The sequence below is a fragment of the Aotus nancymaae genome, unplaced genomic scaffold (assembly GCF_030222135.1).
Source record: "Aotus nancymaae isolate 86718 unplaced genomic scaffold, 86718_ANA_hifiasm-v0.15.2.pri h1tg000019l, whole genome shotgun sequence".
NCBI lineage: Eukaryota > Metazoa > Chordata > Mammalia > Primates > Aotidae > Aotus > Aotus nancymaae.
In genome coordinates this window covers 11,084,828-11,107,918 of record NW_026988431.1, presented here as the reverse complement: position 1 = coordinate 11,107,918, position 23,091 = coordinate 11,084,828, and the positions used below count along the sequence as shown (strand labels likewise).

Below are 23,091 nucleotides of genomic sequence, written 5' to 3'. Positions count from 1 at the left end.
TGTTAATTAAAAATAAGACTGGCCGGGCGCGGTGGCTCATGCCTGTAATCCCAGCACTTTGGGAGGCCGAGGCGGGCAGATCACCTGAAGTCAGGAGTTCGAGACCAGCCTGGCCAACATGATAAAACCCCGTCTCTACTAAAAATACAAAAATTAGCCTGGTGTGGTGGTGCACACCTGGGGTCCCAGCTACTCAGGAGGCTGAGACAGGAGCGTAAGGCCGGTCGCCTCGCCGAGCGCTCGGACACGCCCACTCCTCCTCCGGGAGCTCGAACACACCCACCCCCCCCCACACCTAGAAACTGCGTCATCATCCCACGCCCACTTCTGCACTCGGCACTAGGCTCTGCACTCAGCACCTAGCCAGCCGTTGAAGAATCCCGCCAAAATTTAAAAGAAGCCCCGCCAAAACCTGCCCAATAGCATTTTGTATCCTGCTTACCTGCCAATGGCAGCTTGCCCCGCCCACGACCTGCTTCCCCACAACCAATCAAGACGCGTCCACTCCCTATAAAACCCCCACTCCTGAGAGGAGTCAAGCGAGACTTCTCTGGCCCCTCCTGTTGGACAGCAGAACTTCCCCCCGGGAGCTTAGTAAGTTCGCATTCGATCTTCTTGTACTGGCCTCAGTTTTCCCATTTTAAACTCGGCAATAACCCTTACAAGGAGAATCACTTGAACCCAGGAGGTGGAGGTTGCAGTGAGCAGAGACTGCGCCATTGCACTCCAGCCTGGGCAACAAGAGTGAGACTCCATTTCAAAAAAATAATGATTTTTTTTTTTTAAAAAAAAGACTGGCCAACAGATAAAAATAATCAAACTCCTCCAGAATTCATTACAAGATTTAAATACTTTCTAGTCATTTCTTTTTCTAACCAGATTTTGGAAGTATGAACCAAAAAAAGTCACAGCATCATGCTCTCTGGTCAGCTTGCCTCAGGTAATGGCTTGTGTGACCAGTGGAGGTCCTGGGGGAAGGGAAATTCAGAGAGCAATAAGGAACTTCTCTGTTATCTCAGAGTTTCACAATACATGCAGGAAACATTTGTAGCCGGCCCTCTGTTAGTCTGAAAGATTAGCTAATCCCTTGTTTCACCATAAAATGCATTTTTAGCACTAGTTCCTGAGCTGCATGCAAAAACTCGGGTGGCAGGCTCATAGTCCTCCTGGATTACAGTTGAAAGATGCTTTGCATGGTAGATACTGGCTTGGGCAATAAGGAAACTGATATAGTTCCTGGGGATGTGCCGGGGTGACATGAATCTCTCCATGTCCCACCACCAATGGAGCAAGCCAATTTCATGTCCAGCATGGCCTATGAATTCTACCACAGTGTTCTTAGGGTAGCGTCGGATTCCTGAAGCCCAGAGATGGATTAACTGTCCAGGTGCCCCACCTGAATTCTAACTCAAATGAACACATCCTGTTTTTACAACCTCTCAACTCTATATAGCAAAACTGTGACCTCCTGTTCAAACAGGAAAGATAAGCAGCCATGTTTTATCACAGTGGTTCCTGAATATGTTTGCTACTAGCCTGATTTACTCATTTGTAGTTTGCCCATTTAGATCTTTTTCTCTAGACATAGTCATTTATTTCTAAAAGACTTGGGGGAGGCTTGGCATGGTGGCTCACGCCTGTAATCCCAGCACTTTGGGAGGCTGAGGTGGGTGGATCACTTGAGGTTAGGAGTTCGAGACCAGCCTGACCAACATGGAGAAACCCCGTCTCTACTGAAAATACAAAATTAGCTGGGCATGGTGGCTCATGTCTGTAGTTCCAGCTATTCCTGAGGCAAGAGAATCGCTTGAACCCAGGAGGCAGAGGTTGCAGTGAGCCAAGATTTGCTCCATTGCACTCTAGCCTGGGCAACAAGAGTGGCAGCTCACACCTGTAATCCCAGAACTTTGGGAGGTCAAGGCCAGTGAATCACCTGAGGTCAGGAGTTTGAGACCAGCCTGACCAACATGGAGAAACCCCGTCTCTACTAAAAATACAAAATTAGCCTTGTGTCATGGTTCATGCCTGTAATCCCAGCTACTCAGGAGGCTGAGGCAGGAGAATCACTTGAACCCGGGAGGCAGAGTTTGCAGTGAGCTGAGATCATGCCATTGAACTCCAGCCTGGGCAACAAGAGCAAAATTCCATCTCAAAAAGAAAAAAAAAAAAGACTTGGGGGAACTTTCAAAATTATATTTTAATTTGTTTAAAGAATTTATCACAGATTTATTGTACTGGAAGAGGTTTTAGAGATTATCTACCCCAATGGCTAAGGTCTTTATTTTACATATAAGGACATGAGAGACCCAGAGAGGTTAAGTATCTTGCTCAAGGTCACTCAGCTAGTTAGCTACAGTACATCTGCAATGTGAGCACATGGTTACTTCCTAAAGTATTCCCACAGGTCCTATGTATACGCAGTTCCTCATTACGCAAAGGTCCTAACTCAGAGAGCTGTTTTGTCTCACATGCTGTACCCAGCACTTTTCACCTCTAAGATACTGGGACGGTATCACCACGAATACCACTGGCCTGAGGTCAGCTTGGAGGGTCAGCTGCTCACAGGGTTTCCTGTGCAGTAAGGCAGCACGACAGCTGGGGAGTATCTATCCCATTTGTCTTTCTGAATAACCCTCATAACTGAGATGGCATTTGGCACAGATTCCAAATTGCAAATATGATCAAATTCACGTGTGCTACCCCACAGTGCATGAGATTATTTATTTATTTTGTGTTAATTAATTTTTATGTTTTGCTTTCATTATTATTTTTAACTGACACATAATGATTGTACATATTTATGGGGTACTGCATGATATTTGGATACATGGATACAATGTGTACTGATCAAATCAGGATAGTTAGCATAACCATTACCTCAAATGTTTATCATTTCTTTGTGTTGGGAACATTAAAAATCTGATCTTCTACCTATTTGAAAATATGCCATAAATTTTTTTTTAATTTTTAATTTTTTTTTGAGACAGAGTCTCACTTCTGCCCAGGCTGGAGGTGCAGTGGTGCAGTTTTGGCTCACGACAACCTCTGCCTCCCGGGTTCAAGCTATTCTCCTGCCTCAGCCCCCTGAGTAGCTGGAACTACAGGTGCGTGCCAGCATGCCAGGCTAAATTTTATATTTTTAGTAGAGACAAGGTTTTGCCATGTTGGACAGGCTGGTCTCGAACTCCTGACCTCAAGTGATCTGCCCTCCTTGGCCTCCCAAAGTGCTGGGATTACAGGCGTGAGCCACTGCAGCTGGTCTGAAAATATGCCATCAATTGCTGTTAACTGTAGTGACTCTCTAGTGCTGTATGTAGAACACTAGAACTTACTGCTCCTATCTAACTATACTTCTGTATACCTTAACCAACTTTCTGCTGCCCCTTCCCTGCCCTCTCCCACCTCTAGTAACCACTATGAGATTTATTTACTTCTGTCCATCTTATACCTCAATGGTTTTTGAGGTTCTCTCTATATATACAAAATATAAAAATATAAAATAACAATAGAAGCAATTAGGATGAAGGCAACATTGTTTTATTTTTGATAGAAAAATAATGCAGATAGGTAAAACTGATACACATAAATATTATAAAACCCTTGTTCTGTGTTTGGAGAAGAATGAAAAATTTGGCTGAGAGTTTCTTATTGGCCTCAGCAAAGGGAGAAATATGATCTATTATAAGATTCAGAATGTTTGTCAGATTTAAATTAAACCAATTCAAGAGAAATGTAGTTTGTACTCATACTAAAACCTGAGAGAAGTTTCTTCCTTGATAACATCTTCTTAGCAGAGATCACAGTGAATTTCATACAGCTGTGTCTCATATTCCTCAGTGCAAGTCAAAGGCACAACAACTCATGCAAATCAGAAAAGACATTTCCAGGATATTGAGTGTGGGAGAAAAATGATGAGCCCACGTATACACTGGACTATTTGGAAATAAGTGAATGTAGACAACTTCAAGAAATCTTCTGTGGATGCTATTCCTTAAAACCATTTAAAAAAAATAATGGCTGGGCAGCAGAGAAATAAATAATTAGATAAGAGTTCAATGAAGATCGTGCTTCCTGAGGCAAAGGCTCGAATTCTTCCCGATGTCCATGTTCTCTGCTGCTTTTAAGGCCACAGCTAGATTGCATTTCCCAGTAACCTTTGCAGTTGGGTGTGATCGTGTGACTGAAATTGGGCCACTGGAATATGAACAGGTCTTGCCTGTAAAACCCTCATGTGCCTTTCTCACTCTCTTTTCCTGTCCAACCTCTGAACTCAGAGGACTCCACGGATCTAGAGGAGACCAGAGCTATAAGATGGAAGGACCCTGGGTTACTGAATGGCTGTGAAGAGCAGAGTTGCTGATCTACATTGGGGTGTGATATAAATGAGAAATAAACTTTCTGAAAATATGTTTATTTGAGACAGAGTCTCGCTCTGTTGCCCAGGCTGGAGTGTAGTGGCACGATATCGGCTCACCACAAGCTCTGCCTCCTGGGTTCTGCTGCCTCAGCCTCCCAAGTAGCTGAGACTACAGGCATGTACCACCTTGCCTGACTAATTTTGTATTTTTAGTAGAGATGGGGTTTCACTATGTTGGCCAGGTTGGTCTCGAACTTCCAACCTCAGGTGATCTGCCTGTCTTGACCTCCCAAAGTGATGGGATTACAGGCGTGAGCCACCACGCTCAGCCAATAAATAAACTTTCATTGTATTCATTGAGGTTTGGAGATTTGTTTCAGCACCTAGCTTTACACTAAATAACAGAATTAAACTTTCAAACTTCAAGTCCCATCTACGAAGCAGAAGGTTACATAATCTAATCACCCTTCCTTACACTGAGAAAACAACAATCCAAATTGCGACTTCTTCAAGGCCATAGCCTTTGACTTCCACTAGTCTCTAGGAGACTGTTTGGTAGACAGATTGGACCACCTGGGCGTTACCTTTAAATCTGCGATCGCTGTGCCCTGGGCAAGTTACCTCACCTCTCTAAGCCTCAGATGCTCCATCTGTAAGATCGGGATAATAATAGGACCGACTGTCAGACTTGCTGGAAGGTGGTACCTTATACAGAGTGCTTAGCCCAGGGTTTGACATGTGGCAAGCACGTGATAAATGTTGGCTAGTAAAGCTCATCATTCTTTACAGATGTATCCTCATATTTCTGGCTGATGGTGGGGAAGGCTCACAACAGGACAAGCTACGCCTGGGCAAAGGTGGCTGAGTTTCTAGCAGTAAAGCAGTTCACAGCAACCAGGCTCTCCTCCCGTCCACCTCACCCTTTCCCTTCTCTCTCTTTTTAAATTCATGCAACAGCCCACACAACCTCCAGACTTTGAACTAGGCTACTGTGATCTGAGACCTGTTCACTCCACCCAAAATTTCTGAATAACTGTCATAGGATACTTCTGGAAAAAGAAGATAATACCAGTGACAGCAACAATAATAGTTCCTGATGCTAAGTACAAGCGCTTTTGAGTTTATGAAAGTTTTTTTTTTCCACTCAAAATACCCATGATGATTCCACCAGAGCATTTTTTGATGTTGGAAAATCTTAAAACATTTCCTGATAAGGCATGTTTCTGAAATGATAATTTCATAAAAATAGTCAGTTTTGTATTGAAACAAGAAATAATTCCATTTCTGAGTGAAAGACTATGCAGTACGTAAATCTTTCTTGAGGAATTTAGTGGTTTTTTTTTCCCCTTGTACCTGACTGGATATATAAACATAGCTATGGTCTTGGCGAATAATAACATCACCATGTGTACAGACCTGGCGTTCTTCAATACCTTTGCAGAGGTATTTGTGTCGGGAAGGATTTTATCATAAGTGCATTTCTTTTCTCAGGATCACATGATGTGCAATTGAATTTCCCATCATACAAACTTTCTAATCTCCCTTGCAGTCACAGAAGTTGAAGATAGATATAACTAATCAGCACTTAAGTACCTTATCATCTGTAAAGTAAAGCAGATGTGGGTAGACTGGCAGTAGAACACGGCAGGATTCTGGGCTAGTGGGTCCTGACTTCACTCCATTATTAATGAGTTCTGCGACTTCCACACCCCCCGGATCTCACTGTGATCCAGATTCCACATGTGCAAGTTAAGTTTGTTCCTCTGAGTTTCCCTGTAATTCTCAGTCAAATGAGTGTCATAATTCTCAATGTTTCAGCCTAATCTACAGCAGTGACTTTACTCATGATTCAAGACAGACCGGGGCCACATACAGGATCGCTGTGGCCTTTTCTGAGCTTAGGAAATCTGTACTGGGAGATCTGCCAGTTTCCTTGGCCTTAATCTCCAGTTCTAACAACAAATGTTCCCATAGTGACAAGTTGTATTAGAGTTGACGTGGGCAGCTTTCCTCCCATTCGAGTCTATTCCATTCCAAGTATCTATTTATTTATTCTGTTTTACATTTAAATCTCATCGTGCTAAAGCAAACTTCTCTTCTGAGAATGCCTGTGAGGCAATTAGAGAACTGACCAAGTGACTAAATATAACTTCTAAGACCTGACTTTCCTTGAGCTCTTCAAATCTAAAAATAGATTTAAATCTATTTAGAATTTAGCTATTTGGTTCATCTGAAAGGTTGACGATTGACTCAAAAATAGTTATCCTTTGGTAGGATTCTTCTTCATCAAGTATTCTGAGAGTGAAATTGGGGAAAATAGGGCACTTGAGAATGGAGTTAGGCAATGGTAGTTACCTGCGAATTTGCAAGATGCTGACAAACAAAAGAATGCAAAGTAAACAAGAACAGAGCGGATATAGAGAGTTAACATTTCTTTGACTCAAAGATAAGGCTTTACCGCAGAAAGTAGAAGGGTGGAATTGTTTCCTGTTTAGGTACTGGCTGAATAGGGTAGTGTGTGTGCCATTTGTGAGAATGTTTCGTAACAGGAGGAAGTCTGCAACGCACTGCAAAACCTAATCACGTAGTATTCGATACCCCGGGACTCAAGTCCAGGTCTAGCCAGACCTCAGTCGTAATTTGGCTCCCAGCCAGTTTGATTCCTGTAATATTATTCGGTGTGAAACTCCGTGGACGGATTTTATTATTTTTAGAGACTAAGTAGTGAACTGAGAGCCAGATGATAAACCAAACCCCACTCCCCCATCCAGTTTGTTGCGCACTGGGAAGCGACACGCAGCAGGGGTTTGATTCTGGAAATGTTCCTGTACTCTAGGTTTTTGGGTCATTGTTGTTGTCGCAGTCCTTAATTCCTTTATGCCATCAATGGTGGCAGTTACTGGATAGGCTTTGGCCGGTGCCTCGGGCCTGCTGCTTTGCCCAGTGGCTGTATCTTTCCTTTTAGCATGCTGATCATACTTGGAAATTATGAGTCAGTGAAATGCAGCCGCTCGCAGTGGGGGTGGGGAGATTACTAGGGAAAGTGCAGCCAAGACTTCCTGCACCAACTCAGGGTCATGATCTTCGGGGGAAGGTAGGAACTCAATACGGCAGTAGAAACACCTACGCTCACCTGGCATTTGCTGTGTACTATATTGATGTAGGGAGGATACAAAGAAAGAAAAAACAAAGAAAGAATTAAACCTTCTTTTGTAGACGCCAGGGTGGCGCTTTGAGAGTCATGTTTTAATATCCCTGTTATTGACACCTTCAACTTGCTATTAGTTGCTGAGACTCATTAACTATTCACATTTGTCTGCCCTCATTCAACTCCTAGCAACTGCAGTTACAGTCCTATTTAAAATAATAGAGTAAGATTGGTAACATTACTGATTTAACAGGAAATTAGAAGACTTACATTCACAGAGCTTGGGTAATTGACACCAACAGCACTTTTCTTGTAATTTATGCACTATGATTGATTTCATTCCCCAGCTAGTCCTAAAAGAATCTCTGAAGCATATTCAGCCATCAGATTACTGTGCAAAGGAATTAAATGAGTATTGCCCTGCTATCTATTTCACAGCTGGTAAAAAGTTTCTAAGTGGTTTGGAACTCAGGAGTCAGTCTAAAATTATAATGCCAATATAAAAGAGTTCAGATTTAGAGCATTTCTTTGTAAGTGACAACTGTGGATTCACAAGAAAAAGGCCTGTTATTGATAACGAGGACAAAACTACAAGGAGGTCATTTGTTTATGATTTTAAGGGTATTTTTTGGTAAGCTATATGCAGATATGTATTCCCTGGTTTTCCCTAACACACACTCACTGACCTATAACAGTTGTGCTATAAATGATTCATTTCCAGATGTTTATTTAGTGTGGCATTTGGATCATAATATATCACCACACTTCATGCTCCTCCCCCTCCACAATATAATTAACAATGCTGAGTGCAAGAAGTTTGATAAATGAGGAGGAAATATATTATTTAAGTCATGTATTCTACCCTGGAAACTTCATGAAACATTGGCAAGGAAGAGGTAGTAAATCTACCATGTTCAAATAAATCATCATTATTATTATTGGAGGGTTTTGGGCTTTTTTTGCTATTTATTTAGCAGAGTAGGTGTGGTCTCAGATCTACCCTATTTCGCTGGCTTTGTGCTCTCTCCTATGAGGCTAGGCCTAAGGAGAGCAGTCTATGCCCATATGATTCCAGGACTCTGGGGCTCCTTGCACACAGCTCACAAGGGGACATGCCCAGAAATGGCCAGGCTCCAGGTTCCCCTGGAGGAACTGACCTAAGGTAAGTTCAGGTGTTGACCTAAGGCAGTAACAGGTGATGGGTAAAGAGCTCCTGCAAAATATTGTTTAATATTGCAAAGAAGCAGAATAAAGATACGACAGCTATGCATGAAAAAGTAAAATTCTGTGAAGATTAAGACAAGAGCAGGTTTAAATACTTTCTTAATTGCTATTCTGGGTAGAAATTCAGCTGACAAACTAGGATGAAATCCCATGTACGTCAATGATTCTTCAGATTCTTCTTAGTTAACTCAGTGCTTTCTTTATGCCTGTCTTCCACTCAGAGGTCGGTTTTTTGTTGCTGTTTTGTTTTTTTTTTAACTTTAACAAAGTTTATAATTTGTACTTAGGAAAAAATTCAATCCTAAAGGGTTACTTTCAACATGGCAATATACATTATTCAGTTAAATTCTTCAAACAACTGTAACATCTATTGCATACATACACGTATCTTTGCTGGTAACAGTAATACAATGAAAAATTACAATAGTGATTGAGCATCAGCTCACATTTATATAGCACTGCACCAGCACATTTGTCTATTTTTTTTCTCATGTACATTTCAAAAGATACCTATGAGGCAGACAGGACCAACAGCAGAAAAACCTTTTTTGAGCCTCCGTACCTCTTTTATGGTGCTACTACTACAGAGCTGAAGGAGGTGGGAGGTGGTGCAGAATTTAAGGAGGCCCGCACTCTCGGGATCATGCCAGCAGAGTTAACACCTGAAAGCTGCCTCCTTAAATCGTGCATCCTAGGCACTTGGCTTGAAGAGACCTTCTTGACAGTGGAGTTTTGATTGTTCTCAGGCAGGGGGTGTAGCTAACTGGTTGCCAGGGGCAGAAGAGAGATTTGTCTCTTTGTCCTTCCACACCATTTGGATTTTATACCGTACACAAGTATTGTTTATTCAGAATCAAATTAAACAGCCGCAATACTTAACTCCCCAAGCCATATTCTCAACTGATGACCTTGTCTTTACTTCAGTGAGAAAACCGAACAATCAAAAGGCAACATGGATGAGCCTAGAGAACATTACGCTAAGTGAAATAAGCCAGAAACTGAAGGAAAAATACTGCATCTGACTTGTATGTGGAATCTTAAAATAGTGGTTGCCAGGGTGGGCTGGAGGGAAAGAGAACAAAACTGGAAGCAGGAAATGGGGAGACGTAGGGTCAAAGGGTACAAAGCTGCAGATATATGAGTGAGTCTAGACAACTAAGGTACAACAGGAGGGCTATGGTAATAACATTGCATCCTGTACTGGAAATTTGCTAAGGGCGTAGATTTTTGGTTCCTTTATAATAACAACAACAACAAAAGGGAAATTACACAAGAGAATGGGTTTGTTAATTTTCTTAACTATAGTGCCCATTTCACTATTTAAGTATATCAAAACATCATGCTATATACCTTAAATATATACAATTTTAAAAACTAGACTTCTAAAATTTCGACCATCAGCCAAAACAGTGCCTAAAACTAAGCATTCAACTCCCTAAATGTATGCTGAATATCAGACTTCTGCAGCTTCCCAAAGCTCTGTCCTTAGCCTGTCTTGTCGGACTTCCCCGTTCAGGCTCCATGGGCTGTATCTTGACTACATGTTTCCCATTTCCACCGCTGGTGTCTTGTTATTCTTCTGGCCTAAGACACCCTCCCCCAACTTTAGCCCCTCCTTATCTTAACCATGCTTCAGTACAGCTCATCTCTCACCACTCTGTGAAGCCTTTTGTGACCCTTCCAACTTGTCACTCATTTCTTGCGCTTTTCACAAATTTGGGACCTGGAGTGACCTCAGTGAAATGAACGAGAGTTGGAACTTTGTCTGACATCACTTTGTGGCTCCCTCAATACATACACAATGCCCTGTACATAGCAGATGCTCAATAAAGACCTTTGGACTGGCTGAAGACATTTTTATAAATTCATGCAACCGGGAATATTGGGACAGTGGCAGGGCCTAAATTCCCCTCCCCTCACCACTCTCATGGAAATCTGAATTTCTTAAATGTAATTGAAGAGAGCCTCAGGCTCACACTGTTTCCGCCAAGTGTTAATTATGTGTGTGGAATCCAAGGGGATTTCCATGTGTGGATTACAAGGGGTACAATGAGGGGACATTAAGAAAGACAGCTGTGGAGCAGGAAGACACTCCTTTATAAACTTTCAAAGACCAGCAGTTATCTCCTTTCTTTTTGGGGGAGAGCTCTGTTCTCCCATACCCTTTGTTTGTGCTTAGTGAAACAGTAGAGAATACTTAACTTCCAAGAAAAACCCTTTGTCTGATTAGCTCTTTGCATTATTAGGATTCAAAAACATAATGGAAAATCCTCAATCATTTTCCCTGAATTACAACTGCTAAGATATTATAAACGCTGACATCATTGTGGAGGTCTTCATCCGGCCAAAACCAACCAGTGAGAGCAAGTACGAGGGTCTCCTTCCAAAACATTTCCAGAAATGTTATTTTTAAAACAACTTTAACATGTGGAGTGAACATAAAGTAATAGGATAAACCAGACAGATTATTGTCTGTTCTGTGTAGTCACTTGAGAAGCAACCTCTCCAACTTAAACAATTATTCCAACTGTGTTATTATTGCTCAGAATGAGACTGGTTTATCTTTGAAGCCATATAAAGAAAATAACTTCTTCTTTCATAGTCACACCTCATTTTAAAACTCAATCTAATCTGTATTAGCCTGATCATGTGTCTCCTTCACCACATTTGGCACCAGACGATTTTGGGCTGTTTCCCAAAAATGAAATCAAAGAACGAACATTTGCTAACATTAAAACTACTTCCGAAAAGCAACGAATACAGACCCTGAAGGCAATTTCAAAAAAGGAGCCACAGAAAAGTTGTGAGTAATGGAATGAGTGTTTTGTTGCCTGGGGTAGCTTTTTATTTGAGACAATACTCATATGGACATGGAAGAGTGTATATATTTCTTTACAATCAGTTTCCTCATCTTGTATGCACATCTGATATTTGAAACTCACTTTGAACTGAAGGAATGTTCTTAGCTGAGGAAGACTCTAGGACATTGAAAAAAAAAACTGGAAAGAAATTACATCCTGCCAAACTTAGAGAAAGAAGAGTGGTAGGCCAGGCATGGTGGTTCATGCCTGCAGTCCCAGCTACTTGGGAGGCTGAGATGGGAGGATCCTTTGCGCCTGGGAGGTTGAAGCTGCGGTGAGCCATGATTGTGCCACAGCACACTAGCCTGGGTAACAGAGTGAGACTCTGTCTCAAAAAAAAAAAAAAAAAAAAGTGTAGCAGGAAATATATCATTAAAAAATGACAGATGGCAGCCCGACGCGTTAGCTCACGCCTACAATCCCAGCACTTTGGGAAGCTGAGGTGAGCAGGATCATCTGAGGTCAGAAGTTTGAGACCAGCCTGACCAACATGGAGAAACCCCGTCTCTACTAAAAATACAAAAAATTAGCCAGGCATGGTGGTACATGCCTCTAATCCCAGCTACTCAGGAGGCTGAGGCAGGAGAATCGCTTGAACCCAGGAGGCGGAGGTTGCTGTGAGCCAAGATCATGCAATTGCACTCTAGCCTGGGCAACAAGAGCAAAACTCTGTCTAAACAAACAAACAAAAATGCCAGATGGCAGGAAGTATTAGAACCACACAGACGTAGATTCAAATTCCAGCACTTGTTTGCTACTTTGGGCTTGTTATTCAACCTTCCTAGGATTCCATTTCTTTTTCTATACAACGGTGCTCTATTAAATGGGAACTTACTTATAAGCTACTTAGCACAGAACCTGGCAAATATCAGGATATTAGGTACTCAAAAAATGTTATTTTCTTTTGAGAACAAAACATAATTTAGTAGAAAGAGGATCTTCTGGGACTTGAAACTCCTGAGTTCTAGTCTCAGCCTTGACTCGGTCGTTCATACATTCTGAGGTTCAGTTTTAAGATTATATTATCTACTGTGATGATTAATTTTATGTCTTGACTTGGTCAGTGGAACTCAGATTTGGTCAACCATTATTCTGGATGTTTCTATGAGAGTGTTTTTGGATGAAATTAACATTTAAACTGGTGGATTTTGAGTAAAGCAGATTGCTCTCTATAATGTGGGTAAGCCTCATTCAATCAGTTGATAACCTGAATAGCTCTCCCCAAGCAGGAAGGACTTCTGATAGCAGATGGACTTGGTCTTCAGTATCAGTGCTTTCCTGGGTCTCCAGTCTAATGGCGACCCTGTAGACAGTGGACTTGCCAAGCCTCCATAATTGAGTGAGTCAATTTCTTAAAGTAAATCTTGTATATCTATCCTATAGGTTCTGTTTCTCTGCAAAACCCTGACTAATCTATCTATGCCACAGATTTTTTGCCCCAGGGAGGAACAAGGACGGTCATGTATGGAGCCCTGCCTGCCCCAGGCCTGCTCAGGGCAGTAGCTTAGTAGGCATCAAGTTTTCTTTCCCTGTTCCCACCCTGTGCTTGTTGAGCCTTAGTTTTCTCAGGAGGAAAATGAACAGGTTAGCCACATTAGATCATTTCTAAAGCCTCTTATAGATATGAAAGTCTGTGTATCTATATAAAATGAATTGCTCGGCTGTAACATTCAAATACAGGCATGACCAATTTGGATTTCTGCCAAGAAAGAAGGGCATGGGCGTGCATAAAGACTATTTACCTAGAAACAAACCTTTTCAGGGGTATGTAAAAGGTTTGGGGGACAAACGGGGAACTCCTCGTAGCCCTATAAATATTCTTATAAGCCCGAATGCTTTCTCAGTGGTTGGGGGAAGTCACGTGTGATCGCTTACTGCATGTAGCAGAAACCGGGGAAAGCACCTACTTTACCTGTTAGTACCTTTATGTGTGTCCCTGTTCACCTACTTAAGTGACTAAACTGCGGAGAGCAGAGTCATTTGACGTCTTGTAAAGAACCCATGGGAGCGGGTTGAGCATAGCACTAACCTTTGATCTCTGAAAATTTAAGGTCCGACACAGTGTTTGTCAGAAGCATAAAAGTAGGTCCCCATTGTATTTTAACTATATTCGTAGCAATTCACCAGAAATTGTTCTGGTGTATTTCAGGATAGAAGTGTTACTTCCTTTCTTAACCGGTGAAGTGGCTAGATACTTACACGTACTGGCTAGGGTATTTTGGATCTTTGAGTCTTAGATGAAATGGTTGGGAAAATCCTTTGTAAGCTCTTTGGTGCTATATAAGGGTGAGTGATTGTTAGTCTTACAATACACACTCAGGTGATACCCGAAGGTTGAGGCTCGGTTGAAAGAAGTCTGGCTATGAGGGCTTCCTTCCCAACACTGGAGTTTCATATTTTCTTTCTGGCACATTCTGGGAGCCCTTGTCGGTAGGCCAGTGAGCAAAGTTAGCAACTGCTCACATAGCTTGAATTCAGAGACTCAAATAAAGCTTCCTGCTCATCAGTCCAACTGCCCACAGCCGGCGACCTGGGCTCTGAGCCACCAGGCTGTACCCTATTCTATTCCACGATGTTTCCAAAGCCATGTTAGGCACTTTCGCCATCATGACAGTTCACTGCTTAAAAGATTCAATGCTTTGCCTGTAGGGTAAAACCCAAACACCTTAGTATCCACAACATACAAGGCCTTTGGAAAACTATGGCCTCTTATTTCTTTAGTCCTGTCTCTGCTGTGACTAATGCCCACTCTTCGATAGCAAAACTCTAGGCTCCAGGCTGTAAACTGTCATTCTTAGCTTTGATATTTATTTAGCAAACAATTCATGCATGCCCACTATGGAGTATCTGGCACTGTTTAAAGAGCTGGGGATATGTCAGTAAATAAAATGGAGGCTACAATGTAGGAGAAATGAATGAAGAACATTATACAACATATTAGAAAGTGATGAGAACTATAGGAAAACCCCAGTGAGCTAGGGAGCCTTAGTTATGCTGGGAGTGGGAATGGGGGGCTGCATTTTATATTAGACAGCCCTCTCTGAGAAGGTGAGGGGATGCTTCAGTTATGTAGCATTATTGTAACAACAGCTAGCTGACAAAGGGAGCAAACCATACAAACATTTTGGGTAACAGCTTTCCAAGCAGAAGCAACGAGTATCTAGAAGGTCTCGAGACAGGAAGGGGCTATTTGTTTAAGAAACAGCAATGGGGAGGCCAAGGCGGGTGGATCACGAGGTCAAGAGATCGAGACCGTCCTGGTCAACATGGTGAAACCCTGTCTCTACTAAAAATACAAAAATTAGCCGGGCGTGGTGGTGTACACCTGTAGTCCCAACTACTCAGGAGGCTGAGGCAGGAGAATTGCCTGAACCCAGGAGGTGGAGGTTGCGGTGAGCTGAGATCGCGCCATTGCACTCCAGCCTGGGTAACAAGAGCGAAACTCTGTCTCAAAAAAAAAAAAAAAGAAAGAAAGAAAGAAAGAAAGAAACAGCAAAAAGGCTGGTGTGCTGAAATGCAGTGAGAAAGCAAGTGAACAGAAGGCTACTGGGAGGGGGTGGATGCTGGGCAGCGGGGCCAGATATAGTAGGACCTTCTATGGCACCGTCAGAACTTTGGCTTTGACTCCATGAAACAGAAAGCAACTGGATGGTTTTGTGCAGCAGAGTAACATGACCCATCTGCTGTCTTCAAAGGACCCCTGTGGCTGCTGTGTGTGGACACACTGAAGGGTAGAGGTGAGAAGATCAGTTGGAAAGCTGTTGCAATAACCAGGAGAGAAGGTTATGGTTTAGACCAGCAGTGGACATGTAAGAGGCAGTCAGATTAGGGATCTATTTTAACATTACAACGATAGGGTTTGAATGTGGAATGTTCCAATATTCAGAGGACAGAAGATGGGCACAGCAAAGGAATTAGCAAGGAGATCGAGAAGGTGCAGTCAGTGAGGGAGGAGAACAATCAATACGGTAGCATCCCAGATACCAAGTGAGGAAAGTGTTTCCAGAAGGAACTGTAATTAACTATATCAGATGCGTCCAGGCATGGTGGCTCATGCCCGAGAGCGAGCCACTGCACTTCAGCCTGGGCGACAGAGCAAAACTTTGTCTCAAACAAAACAAAACAAAACAAAACAAAAACAACAACAATAAAAAAACCGTATCATATGCTGCAGATAAGTTAATAGGATGAGGCTAAAAACTGACCACTGGACTTAGCAATATGGAGGTTATTTATTTATTTTTTGAGACAGGGTCTTGCTCTGTTGCACAGGCTGGAGTGCAGTGGCATGATCTTGGCTCACTACAACCTCTACAACCTCTGCCTCTCGGGTTCAAGTGATTCTCCTGCCTCAGCCTCCCCAGTAGCTAGGATTATAGGTGTGTGCCACCACGCCCAGCTAATTTTTGTATTTTTAGTAGAGACAGGGTTTCACCATGTTTGCCAGGCTGGTCTCGAACTCCTGACTTCAAGTGATCTGCCTGCCTTGGCCTCCCAAAGTGTTGGGATTACAGGCATGAGCCACTGTGCCTGGCCAGAGGTTATTATTAACCTTAAGAAGAGCAGTTTTGGCTGACTGGTCGGGGAATATGCCTGCCTGGCAAGAAGTAGAAGAAAAAGGGAGAAGATGAATGATCAAAGTGAGCCTAGATAACCCTTCAGAGCATTGCTTAGCTAGCAGAGTAATGAGGCAGTAGCTGTAGGGGCAGTGGGGTCAAGAGAGACCTCCCTGAACACATACCTTTGTGCCTTTCTGAAATGCCTTTCTCCTCATTCACCTGGTGAACTTCCACTTTTCTTGAGGAGTTAACTCAGGCATGTCTGTACTGACCTATCTCTACTATCTGCACTGATTCATCAAAAAAGACTTACTGTGTACCTATTATAAAATAGACTCTAGTCAATGAACTCATTAATGAACAATGAGCAAGCCTGATATGATCTCTGCTTTCCTGGAGATTATGTTCCAATGGGAAGACAGGGAAGACGGAAATAAACAAATAGGTAAAAGAATTGAGGACGATAGATTATGATAAGTGTGTGCCGGCCATAAACGGAGTGTGTGATAGAATGTGAGATGTAGGGGTCATGGAAGGCCTTTCTAGGGGGCTGACCCCTGAACTGAAACCTGAAGGATACTGCCATGCAATGAATGTTTGTGTCCGTACCAGATTCCTATACTGAAGCTCCAAACCCTGACATGATGGTATTTGGAGGTGGGGTCATGGTGTCTTTGGAGCTGATAAGGTCATGAGGGTGACGCTCTCATGAATAGTCTTAGTGCCTTTATAAGAAGAGACGTGGCAGGGTGCAGTGGCTCACACCTGTAATCCCAGCACTTTGGGAGGCTGAGGTGGGCAGATCATGAGGTCAAGAGATTGACACCATCCTGGTCAACATGGTAAACCCTGTCTCTACTAAAAATACAAAAATTAGCTGCGCGTGGTGGTGTGTGCCTGTAGTCCCAGCTACTTGGAAGTCTGAGGCAGGAGAATCACCTGAACTCAGGAGGCAGAGGTTGCAGTTGAGCCGAGATTGCGCCACTGCACTCCAGTCTGGGTGACAGTGAGACTGTCTTAAAAAAAAAAAAAAAACAGAGACATGAGGCGAGGTGTGGTGGCCCACGCCTGTAATCCCAACACTTTGGGAGGCTGAGGTGGGCAGATCACAAGGTCAGGAGTTTGAGGCCTGGCCAACATGGTGAACCCCGTCTCTAGAAAAAATACAAAAATTAGCCGGGTGTGGTGGTGAATGCCCATAATCCCAGCTACTCAGGAGGCTGAGGCAGGAGAATCACTTGAACCCAGGAGGTGGAGGTTGCAGTAAGCTGAGATTGTGCCATTGCACTCCAGCCTGGGCAATAAAGTGAGACTCTGTCTCAAAAAAAAAAAAAAAAAGACATGAGAAAGATGGTTTCTCTCTCTACTACGTGAGGATATAGCAAGAAGATGTTCACCTACAAACCAGGAAGAAGGCTTTCACCAGGAACTGAATTTGCTAGCTCTGTGGCCTTGGACTTCCCAACCTCTAGAACTGTGAGAAATAAATTTCTGTTGTTGGCTGGGTGTGGTGGCTCATGCTTGTAATCCCAGCACTTTGGGAGGCCCAGGCAGGCAGATCATGAGGTCAGGAGTTCAAGACCAGCCTGGCCAAGATGGTGAAACCCCATCTCTAGTCAAAATACAAAAATTAGCTGGGCATGGTGGGTGTGCCTGTAAGCTCAGCTACTTGGGAGACTGAGGCAGGAGAATTGCTTGAACTGGGACATGGGAGGCAGAGGTTGCAGTCAGCCGAGATCAAGCCACTGCACTCCAGCCTGGGCTATACAGCAAGACTCCATCTTAAAAAAAAAAAAGTCTGTTGTTTAAGCCACCCTGTCTATGGTAGTATCAGGCTGCTTTTGCATTGTTATAAAGAAATACCTGAGGCTGGGTAAATTATAAAGAAAAGAGGTTTAATTGGCACGTGGTTGTGAGACAGTATAGGACACGTGGTGTTGGCATCTGCTCTTGGGAGGGCCTCAGCAAACTTACAATCATGGTGGAAGGTGAAGGGGGAGCAGGCATGTCACATGGTGAAAATGGGAGCAAGAGTGCAGGGAGGTGCCACACACTTTTAAACAAGCAGGCCTCATGAGAACTTACTATTGTGAGAATAGCACCACGAAATTCATGAGTGATCTGCCCCCGTGATCCAAACACCTCCCACAAGCCCACCTCCAACACTGGTGGATTACAATTCAATGGGAGATTTGGAGGAGACAAATATCCAAACCATATCAATGGTATTTTCGTTCTAGCGCCTGAACTGTCTTAAGACAGATATAAAGGAGCCAGCTCAGGAAGGGCCAGTCCTCCAGGCAGAGGGAACCAACTCTAAGAGCAGAGGCCTTAGTGGGAAGAAGTGAAGTGGTGAAAGAAGAGAAAAGGGTCTCCAGTGGCAGTGGTGGCCTCAACTGGGGGAAGGTGCAGGGAAAGAATAAAAGGAGCAAATGACCGAAGACATAGGAGGCCTAGACAAGGAGTTTCAGTAGTGTTCTCAGTGTGCTGGGGTTCGGGCAGAGGTTATGGCCCATGAGCCGTGGAGAGATGCGATGTCTTTGCTGCATGGTGGCAGTGTAGATGGAGGAGTGCATGCAGACAGACAATTTTGGAGGGAAACCAGCTGATGGACTGGGTGTAGTGAATGACAGAAAAGAACAAATCTGGGTTGGGTGCGATGGCTCACACCTGGAATCCCAGCACTTTGGGAGGCCGAGGTGGACAGATGAGCTGAGGTCAAGAGTTTGGGACTAGCCTAACCAACCTGGGAAAACCCCATCTTTACTAAAAATACAAAAATTAGCTGGGTGTGGTGGTGGGCACCTGTCATCCCAGCTACTCAGGAGGCTGAGGCATGAGAATCCTTTGAACCTGGGAGGCAGAGGCTACACTGAGCCAAGATCATGCCACTGCACTCCAGCCTGGGCAACTGAGCAAGACTCTGTCTCAAAAATAAGTAAATAAATTTAATATATATTCATATATATACACCAGGAATCACCTCTTTGGCATGAGCAGCCAGGTGGATGTGATATGGTACCATTATCTGGAAGTGAAAGATATCTAGAAAGGAGAATTTAGGCATGAAGATAGGAGAATAAGTGGGGGTGGGGAAAAGACAACTGCTTGGAAAACAAGAAAGTAACATCAGGGAAGTCTCTAGATAAAATATTTCAAGTAACAGTTGGAAAGTCAACGAGGTAAAATGCTGCCGAGAGATGGCAAGGGGATGGCGTCGAGAAATCACTCTTCCGTCACCCTCAAAGCTTGTCTAACAGTGGTTCTTTTCTGCCTTTCTCCTTCATTATTTGATAAATTGCTAGAGGGTTCGGGCCTCCTTTTAAATTCACCTTTATCTCTCTGGGCTCAACAGGGTGCCTTAGGAACAGAGGAGACTGCACAGTTCCGGACTGAAAATAACACTGGCAAGGAAACGCCCCAAGGTGCTATCAGCTGCCAGATGCCACCGGGAGATAGAAGGGCTTAGACTGCTCCCTAAAAAGCCCTACCCAGAAGCGGTGTGTCACAGGCTCAACCCAGTGACTTATAGGCTGAAAATTGCTCTGTCTTCTCCGAGCTAGAAAGGGTGTTCAGATAAGGCAGGGTGGGACCCTGTCTCATGGACACACAATTAGCCGGCTTTTGTCTTTGAATCTGACTGGAAGTGACTCATGAGCTGGAAAAAAACCCTTTGGAAACAAATGAGGGGGGAAAAAAAAGGAGGGTAAGCCATGACTGCATTCTACTCTCAGATAAAATGCGGATCTCCTGTCCTATAAATGTGGCATACTGTACATTTCCTCAGCCTCCCTGCAACAAAGACCCAGGGGAAATTATTAAGCCTGACGATTCACTCATTTTCTCTAAGAATTTTATTAAACGCAATTTAGAGGGGATAAAGTTTCTTCTCTTTTCTCTTTCTATTCACTTGAATAAGCCCTAATTACCACTAGGGTACAATAAATGGGCTTCTAGAAGGCTGTGGCAATTGGCGATGCTTTCCCTTTAAATTAACCAGTTGAAGTCTCCACTTTCAGCAGCCACCAGGGCACTTCCTGTCCACTCACAACTTGCTCAGTGCAATCTGAAGAGCATTTATTGAGCACCTTGTTACGGGGCGCTGACCTACGCTGTGGAGGATAAAAGACGTCTCTAGGGGTTTATAAGGGGGGATGGGGAGCTTGTCTTCATCTCAACTGACATACTGTGTAAATTAATCTAGTAAAGGCCATGGTGGGATTTTTGGATTACAAGCAACAAAAACACAAACTAAGTTAAACAGTAAGAATTTGTTGTTAAAAATAATGGGTTGTCACAAGGAACCGGGGGCAGGCGGGGCTGTAGCAGGGACACCGGAACCGGTGCTGCCAGTAACATCAGACTCTTGCTGGCCTCGGCTCTCTCCCCCAGACTGGCTGGCTCTGGCTCTACCTTTGTGTTTTGCTAGATTTCTATCTCTGTTTCTGTCCCTGTCCCTATCATGAGTTCTGCCTTCAGACTGGCCTCTTCTCTCCTGACCCTGGGAAACATGGGCACGCATTATAACATCTTGCCGTTTTAGCCCTGGGGAGAAACTGACTTTTTCTTCCAGTTTCAAAATTTCCCAAGAAGGCTTCTGATTGGACTCAAATATGTCAGCTCTTCCCGCTGGGACCAATCCCTTGTGGCAAGGTGGGGGAGGGAAATTTGAGGAGGGCTGTGAATGGTCCAGCTTAGGTCAGAGGTACAGTTTCCACCTCCCCACCCCCACCCCCGCCCCGTCAACAAAACAACTCTGCCCTGTTAGCCTGTGGGTGTGGGTGAAGGTGGTAGTGGGTCGGAAGAGGCTGCGGGCTCCCCAGAGCCGGGAGGGTAGGGGGAAGGGCTGAATTTAGGAAACAATGGGTCTAGCACTTCTGCTGACCCTGTTTTCAGAAAACCACAGGGGCTCTGGCCCGAGTGGAACTTGACTCTGGAAGGCGAGAGCCTTGACTACTTTAAAAAGGGGGTCTTAACGAAATCTGGATTTCACTTAATCCTCAGAACAACGATTGAGGGGGTTTTTACTACTCCCATTTTAAGACGCGGTTTGCAGAGAGGGCAAGCACCCTGTCCACACAGCGAACACGAGGGGTAGGGCTCAAGTCCAGGCGGTTCCAAAGCCCCTGTGCTGTTTGTGCCACGCGGTGCTCCCACCCAGCCCACTCCGCGAGGAGAAAAACCACAGGCCTGGGAGGAGGAGCCGCTCCTCGCAGTTGGGTGGGGCAGAGGCCAGCGCGAGGCCTTGCTCACTGGAGGATTTCCGCAGGCCTGGAACAGGCAGGACGGGAGCTCTGCAGGCGGGCCCGGGCCTGCGCGCTCAGAATCCCCAAGGTGCGACCGCCAAGCCGGTGGGCGCGCACTGCGGGGCCCGAAGGAAAGGTCCAGACCCGGCGGGGAAGGCCACGCCCCGGGTTGGAGCGTTTCCCTCCAGATCCCGGCCTTTCACTGCAATTCCATTTAAGGGCAACCCTGCCCGGTTCACACCTAGCCTTGAAGATGACAGATTGCACTGTGAGCAATTTGCAGGGTGAGAACGGGAGCCCACGACTCTGCACCTGCACCGCCAGAGCCATAAACACAGCAAATCATGGCCCATAAAATGTCACCACTGCTGAGGTGCAATTTCCCAAGGGGTCTTCTGCAGAGGGAACTCCACCCCAGAGAGCGACCCTCGGCTCTGCAGCCTAACAGGGAGGCCCCTGCAGAGTGGGGGAGGGAACAGGGAGGCCTTTCTTCCCTTCCCCATTCGCGCCTCTGCTCCCCACTTTGTAACCCCGCTCTGCCACGTGGTAAAAGCTTCCAGGGGGCGTGGGGGCTGCCTTAGTTATTTCTGCCTGAGGAGTTTTTGACCAAACGTAAACATCAGAGGAGCGGGAGCCGGGGCCCCGCCTGGGCCGGGCGGCAGCGACCCCGACGCCGCGGCGGCAGAGCCCCAGCTCCGAGCAGCGGCGGCGGCTGCGAGCCGCCCCTCCCCCGTCAGGCCGGCGAGCCCATTTTCGCTTGGCCGGTCCCCGCGCAGCCGGATGGATTGCGCCCCACCCCCGCTCCTCTGCTCAGTCATTCAGACTTGGAAAGTCAATAACACGCTGACATCATCAGGGGTTTGTGTATTATTACACGGCTACTTTCCAGAGTACCTGGCATTATCTAAGAGAGGAGCACTCCGGCTGCCCAAGAAAGGGCCTGAACTGGGAGCTTGGCGGCCTCGGGGAGGGGCGGCTGCTCAGAGCCAGGCCTTTTCCTAGTGGGGAGAGCATTTATTTACAGGGCACAAATTAGAAACAGATTATGAGTTTTTGCTGCACTAAATGTAGATGCACTTTAGATATCGATACATGCTTCATTTTGGCTTGGGGTGCACTTATAAATCATCCTTAAGTGACCTCTATTTCTACCAAAGACATCCACTTGGTCTTTAAAAAGCAGTCTTAGTGATCCTCAGAAAGGAAAAAAGGAGACATTTTCTATGACAGGAAGCCAAAGGCTGATTTTTCTTTCTTTTTTTTTTCTGAGACTCTTGGAGCGTGTGTGTGTGTGTGTGTGTGTGTGTGTGTGTGTGTGCGTGCCTGCCTGCGATTCTCTGTTATGTAATCACCATCACGGGTGATTAGGTCTTCTAGATCTTCTCTTTCCCTCCGGACTGAACTGGATGGTTTGGTTGCTGTGTTTTTCTTAAGCCTCACACAGGGCAAACACACATGAAAAACATGTCCCAGATTCATGGCGCAAAACTTCTCTCCAAGCAAATTGCCTTAGAAGACTGTGTCATTTTTAGAGGAGGGAAACAGATGAATTTGTTGCTAATTAAGACTCCTTATCTTACTACGCTGGCATTTCCTTTTTTCTAGAACGAGATTTTAAAAATAATTTTATGTATTTTAGATGTTCCTTCTCCTCTCCCTTGCTGTAATGGTACTTAAAATAGCTTAAATAACTAAT

The 23,091-nt window shown here is 44.5% G+C and overlaps 1 pseudogene; it reads right to left on the bottom strand.

Moving 5' to 3' along the window:
* LOC105705574 (argininosuccinate synthase-like) overlaps nucleotides 1-22,213 on the bottom strand; it is a 65,226-nt pseudogene extending 43,013 nt beyond the window's left edge.
* Between the last annotated feature and the right edge of the window lie 878 nt (nucleotides 22,214-23,091).